Genomic DNA, 27,807 nt, shown 5'->3' with positions numbered 1-27,807 from the left:
GATGGACAACTTTTCCAGGAGTTTGCCCAGAAAGGGAGTAATGGAAATTGGGTGATAGTTAGCTGGACAAGAAGGATCAGCTGTGGGTTTTTTAAGAAGAGGATGCACAAAGGAGTGCTTCAAAGGGGAGGGGAAGGCTCCCGAGGCAAAGGAGTGGTTGCGAAAATCAGCAAGGGCCAGAGCGAGTGTGTCAATGTGGTCCTTGATGGTTTTAGATGAACAGGGATGAACCTGTTTTTTGACGAGGCTTTCATAGATCGGACTTGTCTAGTGACCTCATCAGGGGAGAAAAGAGGAAAGGACGAGAAGGATGGTGGAGGGGTGGCTAAAAAGGGTCAGCAAGCACAGATGGAGAGGAGAGAGGAGGGGTGTGGGTAGAGAGGGTGGACAGGATGTCCTGGGTTTTATTTGGGATCAGACACAAGCACTTACCGCTTGCCAGTGAAAGAAAGGCCATTCATTCTCACTCCCTCCCCCCCGCTTATCTCAACCTTGACACCTTCTCGGATATCACAATGTAAATATGAAATATATAGCCACCTGTGCAATGCCGATCATGTAAAGTATATTTATATACGTCACCCTTTTACCCAAATGTCCCTCTATCAACTCACTTCGCTCTATCCCCACAAACTGCCACAGAACTACCTGAATATTCATGGCACTATTTAAAGGGTCCCTGGACAGGGATTCCTTCTGATCTCACTTTTCAATATTTACAACATTTCTGGTTGCCAACCTTTCCCAACAAATTATCACAAATAAATGAAATACTTTTTTGTGGTGCACAGGGGTCTTAGTCTTAGAGTCACGCCCCTGACATTTAACACAAGAATTCACTGTGGTTCAAAAAACACTGCCTCAACCTCATGCACTCGAGTGAAGGATTGCCATCTGGTAAGCATGTAGAGGCCCAGGCTGTTTATTTGTAAACAAAGAAAAAACCTTCCAGAAAGCCCTATGCCAAAAACATAGTGAAACCTGTAACTTTATTTATCAGTCCCCTAATCTGCAGCGCCTGCTCTTCAGTGGCACACATCAAGTTCAAAGGTCACAGTTGCATCGTTCAACAGCTGCTGTGACACCAAGGTTACTTCAGACAGAGTTTACATTTAAATCTGCTCCTCTGTTCAAAATCCATAATAATTATGAAGAACTTTCAGTCTGGTAGCAGGGTAAATAAACCATACCTGGGTTTTGGTATGGTTACGGATAGTTCACATAATTATTAAAGCAACATCAGATTTGTATCATACTCATGACAACACAGCAAGTTCAGGCAAGCTATGGAAATGCTATTTGAATTCTACCCAGACTTCCTATTTCTGCCTCATCCAGCATTACTATAGGCAGGACTATAGCAGTGATTCTCTAATCCCTTTGGGAGGATGGGCAGCACCTCTTCAGCCCAGGAAACTCTCAGACGGGGGACTCATGGGAGCCATGTTTTAAAGAGGCACACCCATAACAAAATACTCAGCCTCACACAAGGCTGTTGCTTACCAAAGGCCTTTTATAGCCACAAGCTTGGTAATGGTGAAGGCCTAGAACAGTCAGACAGAGCTGAAGGTACTGGAGGAAGGGTTCCTCCATCTTCGTGTTCTGGGGGCATATTTTCCCTTCCTGTCTCTTACACTTCATGCAGACCAGAGCACTGTGGCTAAGATGCAAGAAGGCAAAAGTCACTTGTCACATTGACAGCAATTGGACACTTTAAAAAGGCTTGTCATTACTCAATCCCCTGTGACCTTTTGGCTTTAAAAGGAAGGAGTCTCTGACAGCTTCTTTGATTCCTTTGGACCTTTCAAGAAGAACAGACATATTTGTTTGGACCCTGTTGGAAGAGCAGTCCTCTCCAAATTCCTCCGGATTGAGATAAAGACAGGTTTTCCAAGGCAGAGGCAAGCTCTGTCCCCTACCCATCTCCAGGGAGCAATGGGGGTGACTGCTGTTGGACCAATACCTGCACGCCCTGGCAGCTGCACCAGTACTTAGGTTCCAAACCCAAGGTGAAGGACTCCTGCAGGTGCCAGAGTGAATGTGAAGATGAAAAGGACTAAATGTGTCCCTGAGCCTCTGGATGGGACTCAAAGGATCACACAAGCCAGAGCAGCTACATACCTATGTTTTACTATGTAAACCATCTTTGAAACGGTTTTGCCTGTGTTTAAATGGCTTCAAACCATCCAGAACCCACAGTGCTGCATTTGCTACTCACTCTGATTCTGCTGTGTTCCTGCATCAAACAAGTGTGCTGCAACATAACACCAGCAGAGTGTGTCACCTGCTCTGATTCAAACAAGAAGCTCACAGCTGAAGAATCCCTCAAACTGCCACTTCTCAGACCATGTGTTAGACTACCAGCATCTTCGCTATTGACCCCTGCCTGACTGTCAAAATGACCCTGGTGGCCACATTGAAATTCACTGCATGAATGCCACATCAAACAACACTCAGCTTCATCTCGAACCTGACTCAGTGCTGGCATGCTTCCCGGATCTCTGCAAATTGACATTGTCAAACCACAAATGTACATATTACGATACTGTTGAGAGGTACAGACTCTCTGGTCGACTTTTGGGTCACTTTCCACAGGTGAGGGGGTTTACTAGTGTTAATATAGTCTGTTTTATTGCACATCGGAGTGCTTAATTAAAATATGGATATTTTTATAGAACCATTATTGGACATTTTTATTTTTATTTTGGACTGTTGTGTTATTGCTATTTGGGTTGCTACTGTTATCACATTCACACCCCTCTTAACATTATAGCCTGCCCTCGGCCCACGTTACCATAAACAGTGAAGGATGTACATCTCTTGTTTCACCTTCATGATGGAATCATTGTTGGTTTGTAGTTGTATGATGGCTGAGCATTATCAATTTAGCCACTACTCATCCTTGTACTTCTGCAGGGCACAAGTCATGTTGTCACAATTAATTAACCCTCATGTGATCTCCCTTGGGTCTTTCCTTACCTCAACATAGGGAACAAAGGGTTCTGGTACCCCTCTTACATTTGAGTGTAGCACACCTCTGAGAAGTCTTGAGCTTGCTAATTTCCCCAGGGTTGTACTTTGAAGGGTATATACCCACTATGGGAAAGCGTATGCCAATCCTAGCCCCGCTCAGCTCTCGGGAAGGCATAGTGACTCGTTCAGAGGGGTGTCCAGCTCTTTCAGACTGTCTAAAGAATCCTGCTGAACATTACATGACTTGCCCCAATGGTTAAATGTTGTGGTCGTTTCCAACATATACGGGTAAAACCTCTGCCCTTCAGCTGTTTATCATGAACTCATTCTTCATGAGATAATATTCCTCCCAGTAGTTGTCTCGTGCACAATGAGCTGAAACTCTCTTCACATTCCTCAGCCAACTACCTCGGTGATGTGTTGTGGGACCCACCTTCGAGCTGCACACATTCTATGTCGGAGTTATCCATAAAAGACTCTGAGAAATCAGATTCATATCTCTACATGTGCTTATGCTTCTGGCCATGCAAAAGCATAGGTTCCTTACCACACGTTGCTCCATTTACAGTCTGTAGATAATGAGACATAATTCCAAACCAGCTGCTCTAAACACACCAGAAATGTATGCCTACTGCTCTGTAGTCTTATAGGGGTGATACACCAGGGCACTTGACATAACAATATATTTACTTCTGATGCAACTTCATCTCTACCATAAAATATAAGCCCTTTGAAGACAACTTTCACTCAGTTTTGGTTCACCTGCAGAACTTAGCTACGTGCTGAAGCCAGAGTGTGTACCCAACTAAAAGTACTCATTCAGACTGTATTTGGATCTCGGGTGAATACCTGGAGACTCAATGGTGTTCTGACTTTGTCAACCGATGACAACATTGGCTTGCATTTTCAATACGTCTACTATTGATGGGAGCTGATGGTGCCCCTGTACCTGCCTTGCGGTCGGTCTTAGAGGATAGCTGGATGCTCAGGTCTCTTTGCTGGCTTGCTACGGGGAACCGTCTCCATAGGCCGAACTAGCTCATGAAAATGCTTGAGCATTGCCTATTCCTCCCCTTTACTTTAGAATTTCAGCAGCATTCATACCACCCCATTTTTATTGTGTCCGTTTGAGTTTGGTGTGAAAACTTTAAACATGGCACTTGCCCCACCTGTGCTTTTTGTGTTAGTTCCCTTGGCGAAAATGCTGTGTTAATGGTCCTCTTGTGGGACTTATCACTTGGGTTCTGAGTCACTATCTCTCACTGGCGCCCGGAAGTTATTCCTGACCGCCCCTGAGCCAATGAACATATTCAGAATGCGGTCAATATCCTCTACTATTAACTGCATTCAGTTATTAACTGCATTCCGATCATTGTATTAAGAAAAGCCGAGAGCATTTCTCGACATTCAAGAACTAGCAATGCCATTTCCCCAAAAGTGTTTACAACTGACTCTTCCACTCTGCGAGATTATTTTTTTATTTATTTTTACGGAAACTTTATTATAACAGGCAACACCCAATGTAAAGAACCCAAATGAAAGCTAAACCATTGGAATATTCTTTCACTTCTATATAGAGTACCTATGCAATTTTACATTGAGCCAATGCATGCACATATTCACATTGTTCCAGTTCAACCATATCATATTAAAATAGTTATCGTAAGACGACAATTTTGTTTCAAATAATACCACATTTAATGTATGTTCTGCATATGCTCGACTCACTACTCTGCCAGCTGTTTTACTTCATCACAACTCCAAACCCTATATTAATGTTGTTAATAGTATGCGATAGTAACCCCATGGCCCTCGGAAGGGGTCCCCAACGTAGATTAATGACCCTTCCCCATCTCACGGCCCTCAGCTTCATCTCAAGCCATAACTTGAGGGTGGGTCATTATCTCGAGACGGTAACCCTCCCTCATTATATGAGGCTAATTTAGTTCCATACCGCAGGCTCACGGAGTAAACACTTCAGGACTGTCATCGTATATGTTGGGCGTGGGGGGGGCGCGCTCTTGAGGCAGTGTCACACACAAGGATACTTGACTCGTCTCCTACATTCATGTAGAGAATTGACATCCAACCATTCTTAGTAAAGGGTCGAACTAGAAAGCTATCAGCGGCATGTCAGTGTTTGCAAGGGGAAGACATGCTTTGAGGAATGCTAATGTCTGCCTGAAGCGTGCATCCCCAGACACGAGAAGGGATCCATACAGGACTGTTGCTCCTGCCTGACGGTGGCTGATGTTTGTGGCTATGACTTTTAACAACGTTTTTATGTGTGCACAATAAAGGCATGTTGATTGATTCAACTACTCTCGGTCATGTTTAGCGACAGGGCATTATTGGTTTGTCCACAATGCATATTTTCTGTACCGATGTGAAGATATTTTGCGTTTTGATTTTGGCATCTTGTTCCTAAACAAATTGCACAGCCAGATGAGCACTGGAAGTCTTTGTTTTTTAAATGCTTACACGTAGCAAACATACACAGCACATGCATGTAGAGCGGGTGGCATGCTTCATCACTGCAGACGCTACCGCACGTGCGCAGAATGTCCCTCCAGTCAAAAGAAGGCAGTGTCGTAAAAAGAAAGCCTGTGGGATATTTTCCAATACTTTGAATGTCAAAGTCAATGTTTAAGAGAATTAGAGGAAGTTGCTTGGAGATCCGAGATATTTGTTGTGACAGCTTGTCAATAAGAAGTCCATACACATGATGTCACGTGCAGGCAGAGCAGCAGGCTTTGTTGTCTAAAGCAATCTATAGAAATGAAGTGATGATGTCAGTAGAGAATACTTACCAGGTCAATACAAGTCTCTGTTCGTTACAGCGGCAATATGCGCTACTATATCGGTGACAGCGGGGCGCCTGCAATCATTCTTAGTGGGTTTCTGCAACCAAACTCCATTTGTGTTCCAGCTCGGCTGGCAGCACAGCATTTCTAACCTGTTCCAATCAAACTGAGCAGAAAACAAGTAAAGTAAACGTGCTTTCTATTATATTAGCCATTATAGTCCTTCAGTACTATATTTTTCCGAAACTTAAAATGTTTAATTGTGTGCTATGTGTTGTCTTCTTCGGGGGTCAATTAGACCGTACCGCTCCGCTGACGACATACTGCGCATCACAAGACACATGCAGGTAAACGCATTCATAAATACATGCATCTCTGAATTACAGCTCAGCGGAGAACATTCTTGGGTTTGACACAGTTCAGTTCACATGAATCCATGTTTTTAGAACTGCTGAAGTTTATTAACCATTATTGCCCTAAGTTACTGGCAATACGGGCTGTATTGCCCAGCAGCTGTGGGTAATAATTATGTTATCACATGGCTGAGGGGCCGGGTGCTAGGATGAGGGGTCACATGAAGGAACACATAGAAAAACAAGATCAGAACGCCATTTAGTGATGTCCACAGAGAAGGGACCGCTCTCCGGTCTGACAGCGAAAGCTTCATTTTTGATGCCTGGCCGGAGAATCGCAGGGTGGTAAGGGGGAGTGGAGGGTGAATAAGGGCAGGGGAATGAGAATGGGGCTAACAAGCACTGGCCGGGAGAGAGGGAGATGGTGGGGGTAAGAGGGGAGTGGGCGAGGGAGCCTGCACAGCAGTGAGAGGTATGGTGGATGTTGGAATCCTGAGAGGCCACAGGATGCTTTGCTGCACCTATGAATAGTGCCCGGAAGCCATGCATCGTGAATGGCTGTCAGGATTCTAACGATCTATTCAGGGCGCTATTAAAGAATAACCAAAGCTGTGTTTTTTTTTTTTTTTTTTTTTAAATTAATAGGTTTTCAAACGACACAAACGTGCTTCTCTATATATGCCCAGTGAGAGAAAAAAATCCTCTACGAGAAAAAAATCCCTGATTTATTTATTTACTCACTTACCACCCTGTCATGTCTAGAGCAATAAACTCTGGTGTGGACTGCAATGACCCTCACACCATCATCATCATCATCATTTCTCATTGTAAACATAATTTCTAAGTCAACAGCTCATATCATGGCTCTTCCAACTAAATGAATTGGAGAAACAGCAATTTCCCAAGAGTTGATTGATAATTGACTACCCATCCCCTCACCAGGCATCGTACTAGTAGTCGGTGCTCCCAGTCAGGTGTGTCATAATAATAAAGATACTATTAATACGCAGGCAACATGTCCAGCCCATCTTCCACACAATGCACTGTCAGGCCAACCTAACAGACCTGCGCACCTTGCAAACATGGCGCACATTACTCTCCCCTCACCAAAAAGGTATTTGGATATCATAATGTACACATTATTATCGTGAATGAACAGCATCTTTCCCCTTACACTCGAAACTCAGAATCAGATTCCTATTCATCCAGGCACATGAAAAGTTCAAGACTGCAACTCACGAGACAGTTCCTGGCCTATGGATCCCGGACAAATCTGGAGGAGGGTCAATCTCTAGATCCAAGGACGTATTTGACAACTGCGACAAAGAACGTTACCTTATTCGAACCCCAGTCTCGGGAGGATAGCTCAGCGGCAACGTGATCGCCTTGGAAGCAAGATGACAAGGAAAAACACAGGTTCGATCCTCGGGTCCGCGCTTAGAAACCTCTGGGTGTTAAGCGCGTTATAAATAACCTATCATATCATACCACCCACTCCCCCATCTCTCTCATCCCTCAATGAAATCATCACAATTAAAATCCTATAACCTTAAGTCTCACCCACTACACATCAGATAACCCAGGATGTCTAATGTAGTAAACATACACCTACTCTATTCACCTTATAACAACATCCCAAATGATCACTGCTTTTCAACCAAGAGGCTACCCTTATGACCCCCTCCCAAGAATACAAAGTTTTCAACTTGGCACACAGGTAACCAGTATTTCCAACCTCCACTCATCAACACCTCGTCTTCCCTTTATCCTACAAATAATTCCCACCTATTCCTCTTACTGAGCTACGTGCAGCAAGGACAGCACCATTATTGGTGGCAAAAGGGGGCTATAAAGGCCACTTTACCTTACCTTAGTTACCGTAATCCTTTACGTAGCGTACATTGCCACCCAAGTTGATTCAGATGTTAATGTCATTTCAGATATAAGAATTTTTGAAAAGGTTAAGTATTGATTGATATTATATAATGCATTGGTTTGTCTAATTCTGATGACCAAAACACATTTGAAATGGGACATTATACTGAGGTCATTCAAGCGGTTCTCTCTGTATTCACTACATTAATTACTCATTTGCATACCATCCTCTCCTTTTATTCAACCATCCCATCCTCTACTTTGGTTAATTAGCAGACACCCTCGAAAGACATCTTCACCAAATTCGTATTCTCAATGTTTACTCTATCAATTAGGAAAGTAAAAGAATCCCTTAGCCCCGTTACACACAGGAGCAATACTTAAACCACGTGATTAAGAATTGCTCATTACACATAACTAAAACATGTGAAGTAAACATAATGTTTAACAGGCTTCCCATGAAAATTGTTAAGCTTTGCGTCACATGATCGTGTTGTACCTGGGTTTCTGGAAGACGTCCGTGCTGGAGAGGCCAGTCTGGTAGGTCAGGAGCCGTTGATGAAAAATGTGACACAAGGAATCAGCCCCAGCCCAGCCCTGATAGACAGGGGTGGATGGGGACCACCTCCTGTCGCCACGAACTCTCTTCCCTGCGGATTTACGTGATGCCAAGACAGTGCAGGCACTGACATGGAAGGTGTGCTCTTCACGGTACGTCCAAGGACCTCAGTATTCAAGTAGAAGGTGGAGGAGATTGACCTCAATATCTTGCGGTGGAATAGGCACACACAGTCCAATATAGAGCCAAGTGCAAAGTCAATAACTGAAATCTGTAGGAGCTGATGACAACTGGTGAAAAGAAGTCCAGGCGTTGGAATCCGGGAAGAGCAGGAGAGGAGAATCAGATGGAGAGGCCAAGGCTGGAGCCCAGTGAAGCAAGGCCAAAAGTAAGGCAACAGGCAGAGCTGGTACCCAGGTCTAACTGACAGCAAGGGAAACCCCAGGCAGGTAATCTGAGAGGGGCCACAGGGAAGGAACCCCAAAAGGAGAGAGAGAGACCCTTCCAAGGGAAGCTGGGAAAACCAAGGAGGGGAGAATCAGGAACCCAGATCAGGCAAGGACTGAAGCCAAAGGAAGCTGGGGAGTGCAGGATCCAGGTAAGGCAGCAGGTGCAGGCAAACAAAGCGAAAAGAAACGGTGAGTCAGGAACAAACCGCGTTAAGACGCAATCACTTCCTGCACTCGACCGCTATTTAAAGTCCACGGCATGAAGCCGAGGCTTGAGACGCGGGCCGGCCCACGCATGCGCCGCGGCCCTACCGGGGGCGAAAACGAGGCTTGACACACAAGCCGTCGGTCTCCGTGTACCGCGGCGCATGCGTGCGCCCGGAACAGAACAGGGAAGCAAGTTCAGACGTCGGGAGACTCTTCTCCCGGCGAGCCAAAATCTAGGATAGAACTGCCAGGGTTGGCAGCATCCCGCCACCTTCCAGGTGGGTGCCCTAACACCATGACCCCCCACAGAAAGACCAGGGGCACCGGGTTTCCAGGGATAACTAAGGTTGAACTCCTGCACTAAACGTGGTGCATGGACATTGGTTACAGGTTCCCAAGTGCGATCACAGGGGGAATAACCCTTCCAATCCACTAAAAATTGCAATTTCCCCGTACGATAACGGGAATCGCAGATCTCTTGGACCTCAAATTCAGGTGTACCCTCAACATCTATGGCAGCCAGGCGGGAGTGGGAACGACCATAGGGGTCGGGGCGATAGGCCTTCAGCAGGGAAACATGAAATACCAGATGGGCACGCCAAGAAGCAGGCAGGGCTAACCTAAAGGCAACTGGGGAAACCTGTTTAGTTATGCGGAGGGGCCATGGAACCTGGGGGCCAATTTCAGTGGAAGGTTTCAAGCTGGTAAATTCCTGGAAGATAACCACACCAGGTCTCCCACCCGAAACAAAGGACCAAGACTCCGACGTTTGTCAGCTGTCTTCTTCATGCTTGCTTGTGCCAGAGCCAGGGTACCAGCCGCCTGACGGTGGAGACCTTGAATCTCAGATATCAGCTGATCAGCAGATGGAACTAGGCTGGGTTGGAAAGGAGGAAGAGGCAGTAACTTGGGATGTAAACCAGAAGAGCAGAAGAAAGGACTAAATCCAGTTGCAGAAGGAACTGAATTGTTGTAAGCTACTTCGGCCAGGGCTAGATGCGACATCCAATTAGACTGAGACGCGTTGGTGAAACATCGTAGATACTGTTCTAAAGTCCAATTGGTCCTTTCAGTCTGCCCATTGGTTTGTGGATGATGACCAGAACTAAGGGTTCTATGTATGCCCAAATGTTGACAAAGTTGACTCCAGAAAGCTGAAACATATTGAGAGCCCCGATCTGATATTATCTTTTCAGGTAACCCGTGTAGACGGAAAATGTTCTGTAGAACGGATCATGCCATTTGAGCCGCTGTGGGTATCTTCTCCAAAGGAATGAGGTGAGCCATCTTAATAAAACAAGCCACCACCACCATGATACAGGTATGGCCCTCGGAGCGTGGGAGATCCACAATAAAATCTGTAGCAAGTGTGTGCCAAGGGTATGGTGGTAATTCCGTAGGATGCAACAAGCCCACAGGTCTCCTGTGCGGGGTCTTAACCTGGGCACAAACCGGACAGGACTCCACATATTGCTTAACCTGGGTCGCCCATCTAGACCACCAGAACTGACGGGCTATCACTTCCTGCATAGATCGAATACCACAATGCCCCCCTATCTTGGAATCATGTAGACCTTGTAAAACAGCTTCACGGAGGTCTTCAGTGGGTAAGTACAACCTTTTTCGAAAAAGCAGAAGGCCGTCCTTTTCGCTTATTTGTGGATGTTTCAGTAAGGTGGAACGTCTAGGATCTACTGACGTTTCCTGAGAGACTCTTTGAAGATAGGGTACCAAGGCCAGGAGAAAATGTTTCGGGGCTAACACTGGTTGACCTCTGTTCTCTTGTTTAATATCATCCTCCAAAGAGCGAGACAGTGCGTCGGCTTTCACATTTCTGGTGTTAGATATATAGGTGATGTTGAAGTCAAAATGTGAAAAGAAGAAAGCCCACGAGCCTGTCGTGAAGTGCTGCACTGTAGAGAACGTAGAAACTGGAGGTTTCGATGATCCGTGCATACTTCTACTGGGAATCGTCCTCCCAAAAGATGGTGACGCCGTTCTTCAAAGGCGGTCTTAATGGCCAGAAGTTCCTTCTCTTTAACTGGATAGTTACGTTCACTGGCTGTACGTTTTCTAGAGTAATATGCTAGTGGGAATTCCATTTTCAATTCAGGGTCCAGTTGTAACAGAACGGCCCCTACAGCAAAATCTGAAGCATCGGCTTCGACAATAAACGGCCTATCCTCCCGGGGATGATGAAGGATTGGAGACATACTGAAGGCTTGCTTCAATTGCTGAAAAGAGACTGCGGCCTCCGATCCCCACTCAAAGGTCTTCTTAATGCTGGTCAAACTGGATAGGGGAGCAGCCAGGATCCATATGTATACCTGAGAAACTGATTACGTATCTAAGGAACCCAATGTGTTCTTGATGGAAAAAGACACTTTTCAGGTTTGACGTATAGATGATTCTGTTGCAATCTTCTAAGAACCTCTTTCACCTGGACTGTATGTTCTTTAAGGTCTTTCGAAAATACCAGGATGTCGTCCAAGTACACCCAAACAGATACCCCAATTAGATCAGCAAATACGTGATCCATGAGGCGCTGAAAAACTGAAGGAGCATTGCACAAGTCAAAGGGCATCACTCGATACTCGAAATGTCCCAACGGTGTCTAAAACGCAGTCTTCCACTCACCACCGGGTTTTATGCGCACCAGATGATAAGCTCCTCGGAGATCGAATTTGGTAAACACCCGGGCTTCATGCAGGGATTCCATGATGGTTCGTATCAATGGAAGTGGATGTCTGTCTTTCCTAGTGATGTCATTTAATTGCCGGTAATCGATGCATGGCCGCAGGGCACCCTCCTTCTTTTTGACAAAAAATAAGGGAAACCCCGCTGGAGAGGTTGAGGGTGCTATGTATCCTTTCTGAAGACATTCCTGAAGATACTCACGTAGTACCTCCTTTTCCTGTGAGATTAAAGAGTACACTTTACCATGTGGTATCACAGTTTCTGGTAAGAGGTCAATGGAGCAATCAAAGGTTCTGTGCGGAGGTAATGGAATATCTTTGGGTTCAGAAAATACCTCCTGAAATTCAGTATACTCGGATGGTATTGAAGCAACCGAATAAAGACTAGGTCTGCTACTCCCATCGGTCTGCGTAGAGGTAGAAACCGTCATGACGGGCAAGTCGCTCCCACAACATTCCTGCGTACAACGGTCTGAACAGAACTCTAATGTTCTTGTCTCCCAATTGATATTATGAGTGTGGTGCAACAACCAAGGTAACCCCAAAATTATGGGATACGTGGGTGTCTTGATAACATCCAGAGAGATCAGATCCTGATGTCCTTCAATTTGCAGTTGCAGAGTTCCCGTATGTTGATGAACTGGTCCCGAGGACAAGGGAGTCCCATCAATAACTTCCACCACCGAAGCACATCTCTTCTCAAGCAAGGTGACCCCATTCCTGGCCATGAAATCAACATTGATATAGTTGCCAGATGCTCCGCAATCCAACAACCCCAAAACCTCAACAGGTTCTTTTCCCGGCCAGGAGACCTTGATACTCAAGGCCATGAATACCACTGGCTACATTGGTTGTTTATCCAGTTTATCTTCCGGAAGGACTGAAGGAAAGGAAGAAGGGCCTGTTGTTGCCTTCCCTACATACGACAGGCCATTTAGTTTTTCGACTTCTGGAGTGGTCGTAGAGGACAGGTATTGAGGTAATGTCCGGAGGCCCTGCAGTACAAGCACAATCTGAGATCTCTTCTTCTCTTCCTTTCTGCATCTGACAGGGGACCTCTTACAGCTCCCAATTGCATGGGTTTGGGTGCCACTTCAGTGGAACCAGATGCCTTGGATGGTACAGGCAAGAATCGTGGAAGCGTCTTTTCAGATCGACGTCTCTCGCTCCGCCTTTCAGCCAACCTATGATCAATCCGTAGGACTTGTTCTTGGAGGGCCTTGTAAGGATATTTGGCGTGTTACAGCACAGAGTACAGCACTACTGCACAGGTAGCAAACAACACAGAGTACAGCACTACTGCACAGGTAGCAATTTTTTTTTTGCAGCACCACCACAAGGGTGCGGTGCATTGCTATATGTGTTACCAGATTAACAAGGAAAGACAGACTATTCAGTCAAAAACGATTTTAACATATAAGATGCAAATCTATTTTTACAGTTAAAAGCACACGTGCACATTCAAAAATGCACACTATTTTTTCACCTGAAATTCCTATGGTGCGAGAGACACATTTGAAAATTAATAACTAACATTACTTATAACTAACCTGACTAATGAAACTGAGGTTAACATAATCCACTAATAAAAATGTGTCTCCACTGCAGAATTAGGCCTATTCTGAAAGTGAACTTTTAAACGCACATCCATTTTTTTTTCTTTTCGTTTTCTCTGCTGCCCTGTCCACATAACTACAGGAAGGAAAAGGGCCCGAAAGAACAGGAAATCAGTTGGTTACAAAGTATTACTATAAAAATGAGCCATTGTGTAGAGAAGGAGGAGATGGCATGATTAATTCTGATTGGAGCAGCGTCATAGCAAGTATCATGCTAGAGGGAGTGATCAGAGTTTTGCTGGGGGGAGTTTGAGGCAGAGAAAGACAGTCAAGATTTGGCAGAGCTGGGAGAAGGACCTTTTTCCTGGCTGAGACATTCCTATCTGCAAAAGCTGAGAATTCCAGATAATAACCCCGGTTTGAGAACGGCAGGCGTTCGTTTTCACTGGGGTTAATCTTCAAGGGAGCCACATGCAGAAAGAGATCAGCTGAAGAGATAAGGTAATTACAGAAGTGTGGGAGCTGAGTGTGTACGAGAATATTCAGTCAGAGTAGGAAAGGAGATTCTGGTGCCTTAATCACATGTTAATGTTGCAAATTGCGTTCTGTTCTCCGCCATTTTTTTTTTCAGTGTATCACAGACAATGCTGTTACTGTGCTATTTTATTTATTTCTGTAAAGAGTGAGATTGTGTTTAAATGCAACTTTTATAATACAGAAAAATATTTGAAAGCAGACGCGTGGTGTATTTATATTTACCAATACAGTGCTGATGATGAGGGGAGATTTTTAAACAATGCAATTGTCATTTTAAGACAGATGTGTGCATGATCATATTCAGTATGGACAGTTGAGAGTGATTGTTTGTAGCATAGCTCGTTGGAGGTACATGAGCCAACGGGAAGAGGGACTCTCTGAACATAGTTCCCTACCGTATATAAGGTAGTGGAAATTACCACAAAATTACCACATATAGCTCTCTGTCGTAAATAAGTCAGTGAGATCGCCCATGGTGGCACACTAACACTAACACTGAAAATGTGGTATTCCTAAAATGTAGGTCTGAGGTCTCTATAGTGATTACACGAAAAATCTAAGCAAAGATAAGGGATTCTGGACATTGGGGCCACAAATAAAACAAGGGAATTATGCTCACCAAAATACCACCAACCACGCATACCAACCACGCATACCAAATATGCATGTCTGGGTGCTGAAATAATGCATGTCCACTGTATTATTGTTGCACATGGCCCAATCTGAATACAAGGAGTGATTATTGCTAAGTTATTTTTCGGCGGTAATAAAATACCGTCAGGCCCCAAATCTCCACAAAATACCCTACATATTTATGGTGCGTTGCAGGCCGGGAAAGTGATCATAGAGTACCTACTGGGCGTGGCAAGCGTGTCTCACACTGCCATTTGCACATTAAAGGGAACCCATTTTATAATAGCAGTGTGCCACTAAAAACGAATTTCAGAATGTCACAAAGGGAAACCACATTCTCAGATCTAGTGCAATATTTAGAGGCAAAGTTGTTTGCACATGGGAATTGGTCGTCAAATAGCACGTTAGAATGGAGTAACCGCATTCAGGGTGAGGTGCAGAAAGAAAAACTAGACAATATTTTTGCAGAAGGCAGCATAATTCAGGTCTGCCTTACAAGATTATTGAATGCAGCCGATAAAAGTGCAGAGAAAGACTGTTTAATACGGCTATGCGGCAAAATATGGTTTATTTTAAACAAGTCCCTGCGAATGCAAGAGAATGATACTCAGCTAATTAACAGGTTAAAGACTGAATTAGATGGGGCAAGTAAAAATCAGTAAATGTTGAGAGCAGAATTGGATGTATGACAAAAAGACATGCAATTAAAATGCAGAGACTTTGATACTCAGTTATCCAAAAGCAAGAAACAATTTGAAGATAGTGAGCAAGAATTGGCACACTTAAAAGCCTTAGTGGATCACATTAGACGGGATAAAGATGAGGTTGTTTCAGAGATGCAGATTTTACAAAAAGAACATTGTGAAAAAGAAGGTGATCTCCAGAGTGCAGAACAAGAAATGATTAAAATGATTCAAGAAAGAGACAAGAGAAATAAAGAGTTCAATGAATGCCAAATGCAAATGTGCGACATGCAGGAGGTAATTAATAAGATGAATGGTGAAAACAACTATTTGCAAGATGAAGCCAACAGACTCCTTAAAAAGTGTAAGGACTTAGAACAGCAAATGTGCATTCCCAGGTCCCAGGAGAGGCGACAGGGTACCACATTCAATGGAGTGGAGGTGAATTCTAGCTCTGCCCAAAGAGCTAGTGCTCCAGTGACTGGGCCGGTGACTGAACTTGGTTGCAGCGCCCTTGGGGGATTTCATACTCCCATTGGGGGCAGCCACCAATCTCATACACCTGAAAACAGGATTGAATCACAAAATAGTGCAATTCCATGCATTGCAACAAGTAGCCCCATAAAAATAATGAAATCCATTAAAGCCCTGATCAAACCATTTGAAAAGGGAGGTGAATGCTGCATTGAGGATCACTTAGAAGCGGTGCATGACATTTTTAAAGCACTCCAGATACCTAAGGAACAGTACAGACAATATTTTCATTTAACTTTAGATGCCCCGACAGCCAGCATCATAAGGGGATTAAATGAACAGCAGAATATGACATGGCTGGAGTTTGAAAAAGAAATTAGGCGTCATTTTTCTCCTTTTCAGTCATTGCAGGAGGCAAAGAAAGTCGCGTACACAATTACTGCTGGACCTAATACATCTCCTCGCCAATTTTTACAAGACTTAAAAAGAGCATTTTCTCGCTTTGATGTATCTTTTGACTCAAATTCCAATGAGTTTAAAACTGCATACTTCTATGGGCTACAGAAAGACATCATATCCCAATTGGTCCGTGAATTTGACCGTGACAAGTCCCTTGAATGGATTGTACATCAAAGCACAAAACTATATGAGGTACTCTATTGTCAGTGTAGAGAAAGTGATAAAATGAAAGATAATAGACCTAAATCTAAAGAACCCTCAGCCACAGTAATGGAAATCAGGTCAGCCAAAATGTCCCTTGAGTCTGCTCAAAGCCAAGGTAAAAATAATGTGATACCTGAACAAAGGGGTAATCAACAAAGATCGCCATTTCCTGTACCAATGTTCCAATCACATGATCCTAGTAATAGAGAGAGCTACATCAGCCCTAGGTATTTAGGGGTCAGACCCCGGGTAGGATACCGGCCTGATATGGCAGGTATGAACAATAACCAGAGACAAAATCAAGATCAAAGAAATGATGGTCCCTACCAGTTATTGGGGACACAGAGCAGACTTGATCCCAGCACCATGATATATGGTAATCAGGATAGGCCCCGATATGTGGATCGATTTACTGATAATGGAAATCAACCTAGGGGCCAGTACCCACAATCTGAGAGACAGGACATGAGGCAAAACGTGAACTACAATCCACGCCAGTACAATGATTCCCCTCCAGGGGACTATAATCAAAGGATGGGTGCAACCCGCTCCCCTCCACAAATGAATCAAGAGTTCAGAAACCATCCCAACCGACATCAATCACCTGAGAGGTATCAGAATAGATCCAATCAGGGGGAAAACAACCAATATCGACCTAGGCCACAGAAAGAGGATCCTAGAGAGATGGAAAGGTTCCAGTGCCTTGAGGCCCAAGTGAAAATGTTAGCTGAGCAAATAGGAAAGCTCTATACAGCGCAAAAACAACCTTCCAAAGAGGGGGCTGATGGCCATAGCAATGACCGGGGGGCTTCCGAAAAGTGACTAAGTACTCATGATAACTGCAATGCCAAAATGACAGATTGCTCTGATGTAATTTTGCATAACGACTCTGAGATGCCTAATGGATTAAAAATGAAAGTGCACGTAAATGAACTTGTGACAGAAAGTGCAAATACTTCTAAAAAAGAGGTACGATTTAACCTAGAGCTAAATAAAACAGTAAAGATTTGCACAAATGAAAAAGAAACATTAGGAATTCCAAAAGAACAAAGGGACAGATTTAAGAAAAATGATTCATGCATGGGGAATACCAGTGAACAGGGAGTAAGTGGGGATGCTATAGCTCCTTCCCTGGGCAAGCAAAACAATGAGCAAACACAGACAGAATAAGGAAATACTCAAAAGGAGGGTACAAGTCAATCACCTGAAGAATTCTTTGAGCCACATATTTTTGAAGAGGCTGAAAGGGCTGGTATCACACTAAATGATCACAAATGCACAGAATTAAAAAATGACAAATTGCTGAATGGTGTTGTTACACATGTTCAGTTGGAGGATTGTAATGTGGTCTCTGATGTTACCCAGGTGGATGGGCGAACAGTGGCCACACTCCAAAAAACCTCTGAACATGGAGAAATGAATAAAATCTCTCGCACAGAAATGGGTAAAAAGGAGGGAAAAATGTCTTTTCATTTACCAATGTGCTTAGCCAAAAGTGAAAAAGACCTGAGAAAGGTGAGCCCTGAAATCAGTAAGAATTCACATTTCTTATGTGTATTAGAGGAAGTTGAGGACAGATATTATGCACCCATCACTGTAGAAGAAAAATGCCACACCTTTGCTATGATTGACACTGGCGCACAGGCCACAATTATGTCCAAGGAGCTGGTAAAGAGTATCAATGAAGGGAGACCTCCACAGAGTCAGATCACAGTGAAGGAAAATCAAGGCCCAGTGCATAACTTTAATGGGGAGGAGGTGCCCATCATAGGTGTAACTGAGGTTGACATAAAAATAGGAAAGCACAGAATGAAACAAGAGGTATTGATCACATCTATTTGTGAAATTCCATTTCTGATGGGGACAGATTGCCTGAAAAGATTGTCTCCTCTCATAGATGGGGTGAATGGAGTGCTGTGGTCCTTAACCAAAAAACCATTGAGGCCTAAGAAACTAAAATCACAAAACAGCAATATAAATGAATGTCACACCGTTGCCAAAACAAATGATGCTGTGGAGGTATATCTCCAGAATAGCTGCATACCTAGTGTCACTGTCATATTAATGTGTCAAGACAAAATGCAGAGCGACAATGAAAAACTACCTGTACAAATATACTTGGACCCAAGGAAAGATTGGCAGACTGCCATAGATGAGCACACATTATGTTTTTATTTAAAAGAGAAAACGTGCAAACAGAATATTGTTCCTAAAACAGATTCAGAAAAACACATTACCACTCTGGCAGAAATACACATGGAAGATGAGCAACCATGGGTTCATGTTGGTATAAATGACTATTTTCAAACAATAAAAGCCACTTTAGCGCTTGAACATGAAAGGAGTTTCATTAATGAGAAATTGTTGCAAAAAATAATGGAAAGAGAAGAAATCCCGAGATTTAGGGTTAAAAACCAATATGTTTCCGGGTTGGACAGTCCAGACTTTGAAAACCGAATTGCAGGCAGATGCATGCTTAAAATTAGCATTGGGCAGAAAACAATTTACCATAATGTCTGGATAGTGAGTGGAGCACAAAATGAATTTTACATGGGCAATGACATCATGCACAGAATGTGTATGGTGTTAGATTTCCTTAATCAAAAAATATGGTCACGCCTAGGTGGTCCGGCACCTGAATTTGAAGACAAAAGAAGGGCTTATCATTGTGCACAACTGGTTCCTTATGCAATTGAATTACAAATGAGGAAAGATACTATTATTCCTGCATTTACAAAACAGTATGCAATAACACTGAAATGCAAAAATGGACAGCAGATGAAAGGCTCTGATGCATTTGTATGCCTGAATGAATCCATAAAACAGCAAGGCCTGTATTATGAATACATTCCATTGGTAGACATTGGTGAATGATCTGTAAAAATCATGGTAAATAATAAAGGTTGTCAGGATATTCATTTAGAGGAAAACTCCCCATTAGGAATGGCCATACAAAAATCACATTATACGGCAGATTTAAATAACATGGTGATTGGGAATATTCCTGAAAAATATGTAGATGCCAAGGGCGAGTTGCCAGAACACCTGGACTCTCAGCCCAAAGGAATATTTAAAATTCATTCTGTGTATCCTTATGATTCAAATGAGACCGTGTGCTGCCATCAAGAGGATTGCATAATATTTAATTTAAATGAAAATGAAACAGAAAATCAGCCCATTGAAGTGGAAGCTGATATGCCAAAATATTTAAAAGTGGCAGCTTTACAAAAAGACACAGCCACACAGTTAGAGGAAAGCGCCGAGATTCCCTTACCAGAAGATTTTCCAGAATTTTCCAAAATGGTAGAAGAGCAGATCTCCTTAGCGGATGCATGTGAAAGCAATGAAGAGAGGGACAATCTGAGGGAGATATTTATGGAGTTTAAGGACGTATTTGCAAAAGATGCTTATGATTGTGGTTTAACTGATTTACATGTGGCCACACTACCAGAAGGGTGTAGCAGAAATCCAGTGTTTGTACGCCAGTATAGACTACCGCTGGCATGTTTAGAATCATTGGCAGAGATTATTAAAAATTTGGAATCGCGGGGAATCATCAGGCCCATTCATAGCACATCCAATACACCTATTTTAGGTGTGTTAAAGCCAAATGGTCAATGGCGGCTGTGTGCAGACTTGAGAGAGTTAAATAAAAGAGTACCAATATCTAGATGGCCACTGCCATTCATTGATCAGGGCCTAGCTCAGGTACATGGTTCAAATGTATTTACCACATTAGATCTCACCTCTTGATATTGGTGCGTGCCATTGGCAGAGGAGGTACAACATTTATTTTCCTTTACATTTGACAGGACTCAATATGCCTGGCTTAGAGCTCCGTTCGGGTACATCAATAGTGGGCGTGAATTTGGCATATTTTTGAGAAAGGCCATGCCGGATGCAGCGGAAAGAGGAACAATAGTTTATGTGGACGATGTCCTGATAAAAAATGAAAGCCTGAAAAGCCATTTTGATGAAATAAGACATGTACTTGTCCAATTGCAGAAAGCAGGCGCCAAAGTATCTTTGCAAAAAGCACAATGGTGCAAAAAAAAAAGTGAACTTTCTAGGGCATGAAGTGACTGAACATGGGCTAAATCCACAAAAGAAGAAAATAGAGACCATACAAAGATTAAAAGATCCTAAAAATGTGAAAGGAGTAAAAAGTTTATTAGGGATGACAGGCTATAACAGAAAGTTCATTGAAAATTATGCAGAAATCACTCAACCATTGACTAAACTGCTTAAACTGAATACTCCCTGGAAATGGGAAAAAGGGCAGTCTGATGCAGTGGCTAAATTAAAGGAATGTCTTGTAAAGGCACCATGTTTAGCATACCCCATAAAGGACAGGGATTTCTTTATAGAAATAGGTTTTTCTGAACATTGTATGTCAGCAGTGTTATCACAAAAACACGATTTGAATCACAAAACCATTGCATATGCAAGTAAGGCATTTTCCCAAGATGAAATGAAATTTAATGAATGTGAAAAGGCCCTATTAACCACTGTGTGGGCGCTACAACATTTCCGCCCCATTGTTCAGGGAGAAAAGGTAATTATTGAAACAAATCATCAACCTTTGCAATTTTTAGAGAGTAAAAGAATTAGATCAGGTAATCTAGCGCAATCCAGAATCACTTCATGGACTCTAGCATTACAAGGTTTTCCCGTAGAAGTGAGATATTGACAAAATAAACAGAACCCAATTGCTCAAGGGTTAGCTGACTTACATGACTGTGCAGCTGAACAAATATCAAATGAAATGGAAGTAGAAACTAGTTTGCAGGAATTTGAACAATCACCACACAAAGCTTTTGATGAAAAAACATGCAAGGATTTGCCAACTGTATATGTGGATGGTTGTGCTTTTCACATTGAAAATGACAGTAATAAACAGTTAGTGGCAGGAATAGGAAATGTCTGGTTGAAATGTGAAGGTGTCCCCAGTATAGGGATGAGGATTGGAGATAGGAGCAGTCAGGTGGCGGAATTGGCAGCCATTTATAAAGCAATTGCTACTGCAGTTGATAAAAAGTTCAGTGAAATTGTCCTGGTGACTGATTCTGACTATGCACGGAATAGCTTTGTGGAGTATTTGCCTGGTTGGAAAGCAAGAGGCATGGTTACATATAACAAAAAGCCACTTAAGCATGGAAAAATGATACAAGCCATAGACAAATTGGTGTCAGAGAATAAGTTAACAATATACTGGAGAAAAATTCATGGGCATTGAAAAACACCAGGAGAGGATAAGGAGGGAAATGATAAGGCAGACCACCTGGCTAAGATTGGGGCTGTGATGGGAGAATTGCTACCTATTGATTATTTAATGGGTGAAATACAAATTGATGCAGTCACACGTTCTAAAGCACCAAAGGAGGTAGATCAACCGGTGGTGCAGTGGAGTCATGACACGCCAGACCAAGATTTGATTGAGGCACAAAAGAATGATCAAATTTTGGGAATCTATTATAATCATTTGATAGACCCCGAACAAAATCCTTAAACAGAAAATGATTGTATGGGAAAAGAAGAGTTGAGGGTGCTATTAAAGAACAAAACACGAATTAGATTATAGGATGGACTCATGATTAGAGAGTCCATAACAGGACAAATACAGTGGGTAGTACCCCTTTCATTCAGAGGACTAATGCTACACCATGCACATGATGCCATAACTTCAGGCCATAGAGGTTCACAAAAAACATTAGAAATACTAAAAGATTATGCTTACTGGCCACATATGTCCCAAGATGTGGAATTATATACTAGAGGATGTCTAGTATGCGCCCAATTTAAACCTGCTTCACCAATGCATAGAGCACCATTGATGAAAAGAGGCCTAACTCTCCCATGGTCAGATTTGCAAATAGACTATGTAGGTCCTTTAAAAAGGTCGAGCAGGGGACACCGTTATATTTTGAGTGCGGTATGTTTGATGTCGAAGTGGATTGAATGCATTCCTGCACCAGATTGTAGTGCGCAAACAGCAGCCACATTGCTGGTGAACCATGTGTTCTCAAGGTTTGGGTTGCCACAAAGAATTGAGTCAGACAGAGGAAGTCATTTCACAAGTACTCTAATGAGTAAGGTATGGCAAATACTAGGTGTGAAAAGGAAACTACATATCGCATATCGGGCGGCGTCTTCAGGTACAGTTGAAAGAAGCAATAGGTCTGTTGTGGATATTTTAAAGAAATTTGTGGCAGAAGCAGGTTCCAGCTGGGATTTACGTTTACCATTGGTTTTGATGGCAATCAGGTCGACTCCTGCCAAAGCAACAGGTGTTAGCCCCCATGAGGTCTTAACAGGTAGGAAAACGGTGTTACCACAACACCTACTATACAGGACACATGAGCAAACCCTTGTGAGTGCATCCACAGTTCATGAATATATTGATGAACTAAGGAGGCATTTGCAACATGCATTTGCTTTTGTGCAGAGAAATCTGGAAAGAGCTGCTGACAGTGCAAAATCTTATTATGACAAAAAGACATCAGTAAAGGAATACAGTGTAAGGGATCAGGTGTACAAGTTTCATTTTGGAAAAAGTAAACAGAAAAATTCTAAATTTCTAGCAGCCTGGCAGGGGCCATTTCGAATTATAGATAAGGTCTCTCCTGTAGTTTATAAAATTTTGAAAAATGAAGGTGAAACAGCGATAGAGCAGTTTGTCCATGTAAATCAAATCAAACCATGCCATCCCAAACATGAGATCAGGCAGCTTGAGCATGTAGAAACAGATAAAGTCCCTTGAACACAAAAAGAGAAAATAAATGGGTGCAATCAGGAGGCAGTGACAAAGAAGTTAAAAAGTTGATGGTTATAATGGCACATAAACACTGTAATATATGTAAAAATATATAATATAATATAAAATAAATAAATAAATAAAAATATAATGGAAGCTCATGGTTGGTGTGCAGAGAGAAAATGTATTAAATATGGAATGCTGTTTTGTATGTGCTTGTTTTCTTTTAACTTGTGTTTAATTTCAGAAAAAAAAAAACGAAATATTTTTACCAAGCATGTTTTATTTTTGGCAAAAGGGTGAAGTTAGTATTGTGCTACGTACTTAATTTGTTTATTTTCTATTTGATTTAGAAAATTAACATTATTTTGTCGGAGGTTCCGGGATCAGAGGCCACGGGAGACGATGAAGTCCTGGAGTCCCCTGGATGAAGACCAAAAGATGCCTGCCTCCAGGTGGAGGTGAAGACAAGATAACCAGAATGCTAAAAAAAGATTACTCCTATGGATCTAAGATTGCCAAGATGAAAGTGTACTCGAATGAACCAAATAACATCGCTGGTAGGGACATATCAGAGGCAGACAAGAGTCCTGACATATGGAGTTCCACGTATTTATTATTTTAATTATTTATTTTAATTTGTTATATTAATTATTTGTTTTGGTTAGTTGTTTTATTTCATTGTTTTTAATTGACTTGTAAAATCTAAACTTAGAGTAATGCCACTTCCACTGAGAAGGCAAATGTAGAACATTTTGTAAACTAATGAACTCAGATGAATACTGTATTGATTGCAACTTTTTCATTGATGCACATGAATATTCATTTTGTTGGATTGCTATATTGTGAAAAGAAGAAAAAGAACAAATTGTTTTTAGGAATTGGCTTGGATCATAGCCAGATTCTAAAAACAAAAGGAGGGTATGTAAGGATATTTGGCGTGTTACAGCACAGAGTACAGCACTACTGCACAGGTAGCAAACAGCACAGAGTACAGCACTACTGCACAGGTAGCAATTTTTTTTTTTGCAGCACCACCACAAGGGTGCGGTGCATTGCTATATGTGTTACCAGATTAACAAGGAAAGACAGGCTATTCAGTCAAAAACGATTTTAACATATAAGATGCAAATCTATTTTTACAGTTAAAAGCACACGTGCACATTCAAAAATGCACACTATTTTTTCACCTGAAATGCCTATGGTGCGAGAGACACATTTGAAAATTAATAACTAACATTACTTATAACTAACCTGACTAATGAAACTGAGGTTAACATAATCCACTAATAAAAATGTGTCTCCACTGCAGAATTAGGCCTATTCTGAAAGTGAACTTTTAAACGCACATCCATTTTTTTTTTCTTTTCGTTTTCTCTGCTGCCCTGTCCACATAACTAAAGGAAGCAAAAGGGCCCGAAAGAACAGGAAATCAGTTGGTTACAAAGTATTACTATAAAAATGAGCCATTGTGTAGAGAAGGAGGAGATGGCATGATTGATTCCGATTGGAGCAGCGTCATAGCAAGTATCATGCTAGAGGGAGTGATCAGAGTTTTGCTGGGGGGTGTTTGAGGCAGAGAAAGACAGTCAAGATTTGGCAGAGCTGGGAGAAGGACCTTTTTCCTGGCTGAGACATTCCTATCTGCAAAAGCTGAGAATTCCAGATAATAACCCCGGTTTGAGAACGGCAGGCGTTCGTTTTCACTGGGGTTAATCTTCAAGGGAGCCACATTCAGAAAGAGAACAGCTGAAGAGATAAGGTAATTACAGAAGTGTGGGAGCTGAGTGTGTACGAGAATATTCAGTCAGAGTAGGAAAGGAGATTCCGGTGCCTTAATCACATGTTAATGTTGCAAATTGTGTTCTGTTCTCCGCCATTTTTTTTTCAGTGTATCACAGACAATGCTGTTACTGTGCTATTTTATTTATTTCTGTAAAGAGTGAGATCGTGTTTAAATGCAACTTTTATAATACAGAAAAATATTTTAAAGCAGACGGGTGGTGTATTTATATTTACCAATACAGTGCTGATGATGAGGGGAGATTTTTAAACAATGCAATTGTCATTTTAAGACAGATGTGTGCATGATCATATTCAGTATGGACAGTTGAGAGTGATTGTTTGTAGCATAGCTCGTTGGAGGTACATGAGCCAACGGGAAGAGGGACTCTCTGAACATAGTTCCCTACCGTATATAAGGTAGTGGAAATTACCACAAAATTACCACATATAGCTCTCTGTCGTAAATAAGTCAGTGAGATCGCCCATGGTGGCACACTAACACTAACACTGAAAATGTGGTATTCCTAAAATGTAGGTCTGAGGTCTCTCTAGTGATTACACGAAAAATCTAAGCAAAGATAAGGGATTCTGGACATTGGGGCCACAAATAAAACAAGGGAATTATGCTCACCAAAATACCACCAACCACACATACCAACCATGCATACCAAATATGCATGTCTGGGTGCTGAAATAATGCATGTCCACTGTATTATTGTTGCACATGGCCCAATCTGAATACAAGGAGTGATTATTGCTAAGTTATTTTTCGGCGGTAATAAAATACCGTCAGGCCCCAAATCTCCACAAAATACCCTACAGCCTGCAAGGTATCTGGTTCGGGTATATGCAATAACTCGTCCTTGTATTCCTCTCTCAGTCCTCTTCGGAAGAATGTTTTCTGAGTGACTTCCGGCCATTGAGAATCGGTGGCCAACTGTCGGAAGCGACTGATATAAGAAATTATGTCACTAGACCCTTGCTTTAGATCCTTAAGCTGGTTCTGAGCAGTTGCGGCAAGATTAGGCGATTTGGAACACCTCCAAAAAGGCCTTGTCAAAAGCCACAAAATCCTCCAAAATAGGGCTCTTAGCTACCTCCAGGGGTGTGGCCCAGGCCAACGCATTTCCAACCAAATTACCCAAAATATATCCAATCTTGGCCTTGTCCTGGTTGAAATGCGTTGGGCGACACAAGAAATGGATCCTGCAGTGATTACAAAAGTCTGCCACTCGCCGGGGATCACCATCGAATTTCACAGGACTGGTCTGAGCCATCACAGATTCAGCCGACATGCCTGACCCGGCCCCCTGTGTCACCATTTGTCGTAATGAAAGGTTCTCCTGATGAAGAGCCGATATCTCGGCACGTAAGTCCCTGATCTCATTTCTCAATTCCTCTGTGTCATCCATCTCTGGATCAGAACCGGTAGTTAGGCGTCTTAATCTGTTAAGTTTTGCGTCACGTGATCGTGTTGTACCTGGGTTTCTGGAAGACGTCCGTGCTGGAGAGGTCATTCTGGTAGGTCAGGAGCCGTTGATGAAAAATTTGATGCAAGGAAGCAGCCCCAGCCCAGCCCTGATAGACAGGGGTGGATGGGGACCACCTCCTGACGCCACGCACTCTCTTCCCTGCGGATTTACGTGACGCCAAGACAGTGCAGGCACTGACAGGGAAGGTGTGCTCTTCACGGTACATCCAAGGACCTCAGTATTCAAGTAGAAGGTGGAGGAGGTTGACCTCAGTATCTTGCGGTGGAATAGGCACACACAGTCCAATATAGAGCCAAGTGCAAAGTCAATAACTGAAATCTGTAGGAGCTGATGACAACTGGTGAAAAGAAGTCCAGGCATTGGAATCCGGGAAGAGCAGCAGAGGAGAATCAGATGGAGAGGCCAAGGCTGTTACATCCTGCTATAAACTTTGGTCCTTGTGGCATTGCTGCAGGACGTGCCGTTCCGCATTTGTGAATCCCCCCAACATGGTGGCGTATCTTTCTTGCTATTCCTTGAGTGCCGGCATAGTTGTTTCACGTACTTCTCAGACGCTGCCAGCGGGTCATGTGACCGGATATAAGGAACTGATTGCTTTGCCTCCGTGCGTCGCTACTCCCTTAGTCCAGACACTTCGTAAGTGATCGCCTCCGAGGGATCTTTACTCTCTGACTTGTGTTCGATTGCTAACCCTTTTCTCTCTTGTGTGCTTTAGCATTGAATCTTCCAGATTTCAGGGATTCTTTGACTCCACCCGCCGAAACCCCCTGCAGCGTATCTTCGGACCTCTGTCCGAATCCAATACTTGTGCCCGCCAGTTGTTTTCATTCTATGGTACTTACTTTCCGGTCATTTCCTCTTTTCTCTTCCTAGACCCGCCATTCTGCCACTTGCTACTATTCTACTAACCATCCTTCTCTTCCATACCTTCCAGGAGTGTTCCTTCCATCCCATCAGCCTTCCGAGTTCCTTGATACATGGAGCGTAATTTGTCTGCATTAGAACATCCAAGGCAGACAGGCGCAGGGTTTCTGTGGGACTCTCCTCTTTCGACCTTCACCTCTCTCATCAGCCCTTTCTCATTTTACAGAACTCTTCCGAACCGAACTCGTACTTCAGCATCACAGTTCCCGCAAGATTCCAGGACATTGAATCCAGCCCAGAACCAGTGTCTTCAGTGCCGCACAGGGTTTTTTTCCCATAGAGGGTTTCCCTGGGGATGCAGTCCTCTCTTCTCCTTGTTGTTCTATCCAGGTAGGGAGTGATTGGGCTTATAGGGAAGCCTTGGCAGTCGTCAGTACCTTTGCCCTTCC

Source organism: Ambystoma mexicanum, chromosome 7q (assembly GCF_040938575.1).
Source record: "Ambystoma mexicanum isolate Mex_15411 chromosome 7q, UKY_AmexF1_1, whole genome shotgun sequence".
NCBI classification, from domain to species: Eukaryota; Metazoa; Chordata; class Amphibia; order Caudata; family Ambystomatidae; genus Ambystoma; species Ambystoma mexicanum.
The sequence above is the reverse complement of the archived record's forward strand: the minus strand, read 5'-3'. Positions refer to the sequence as shown.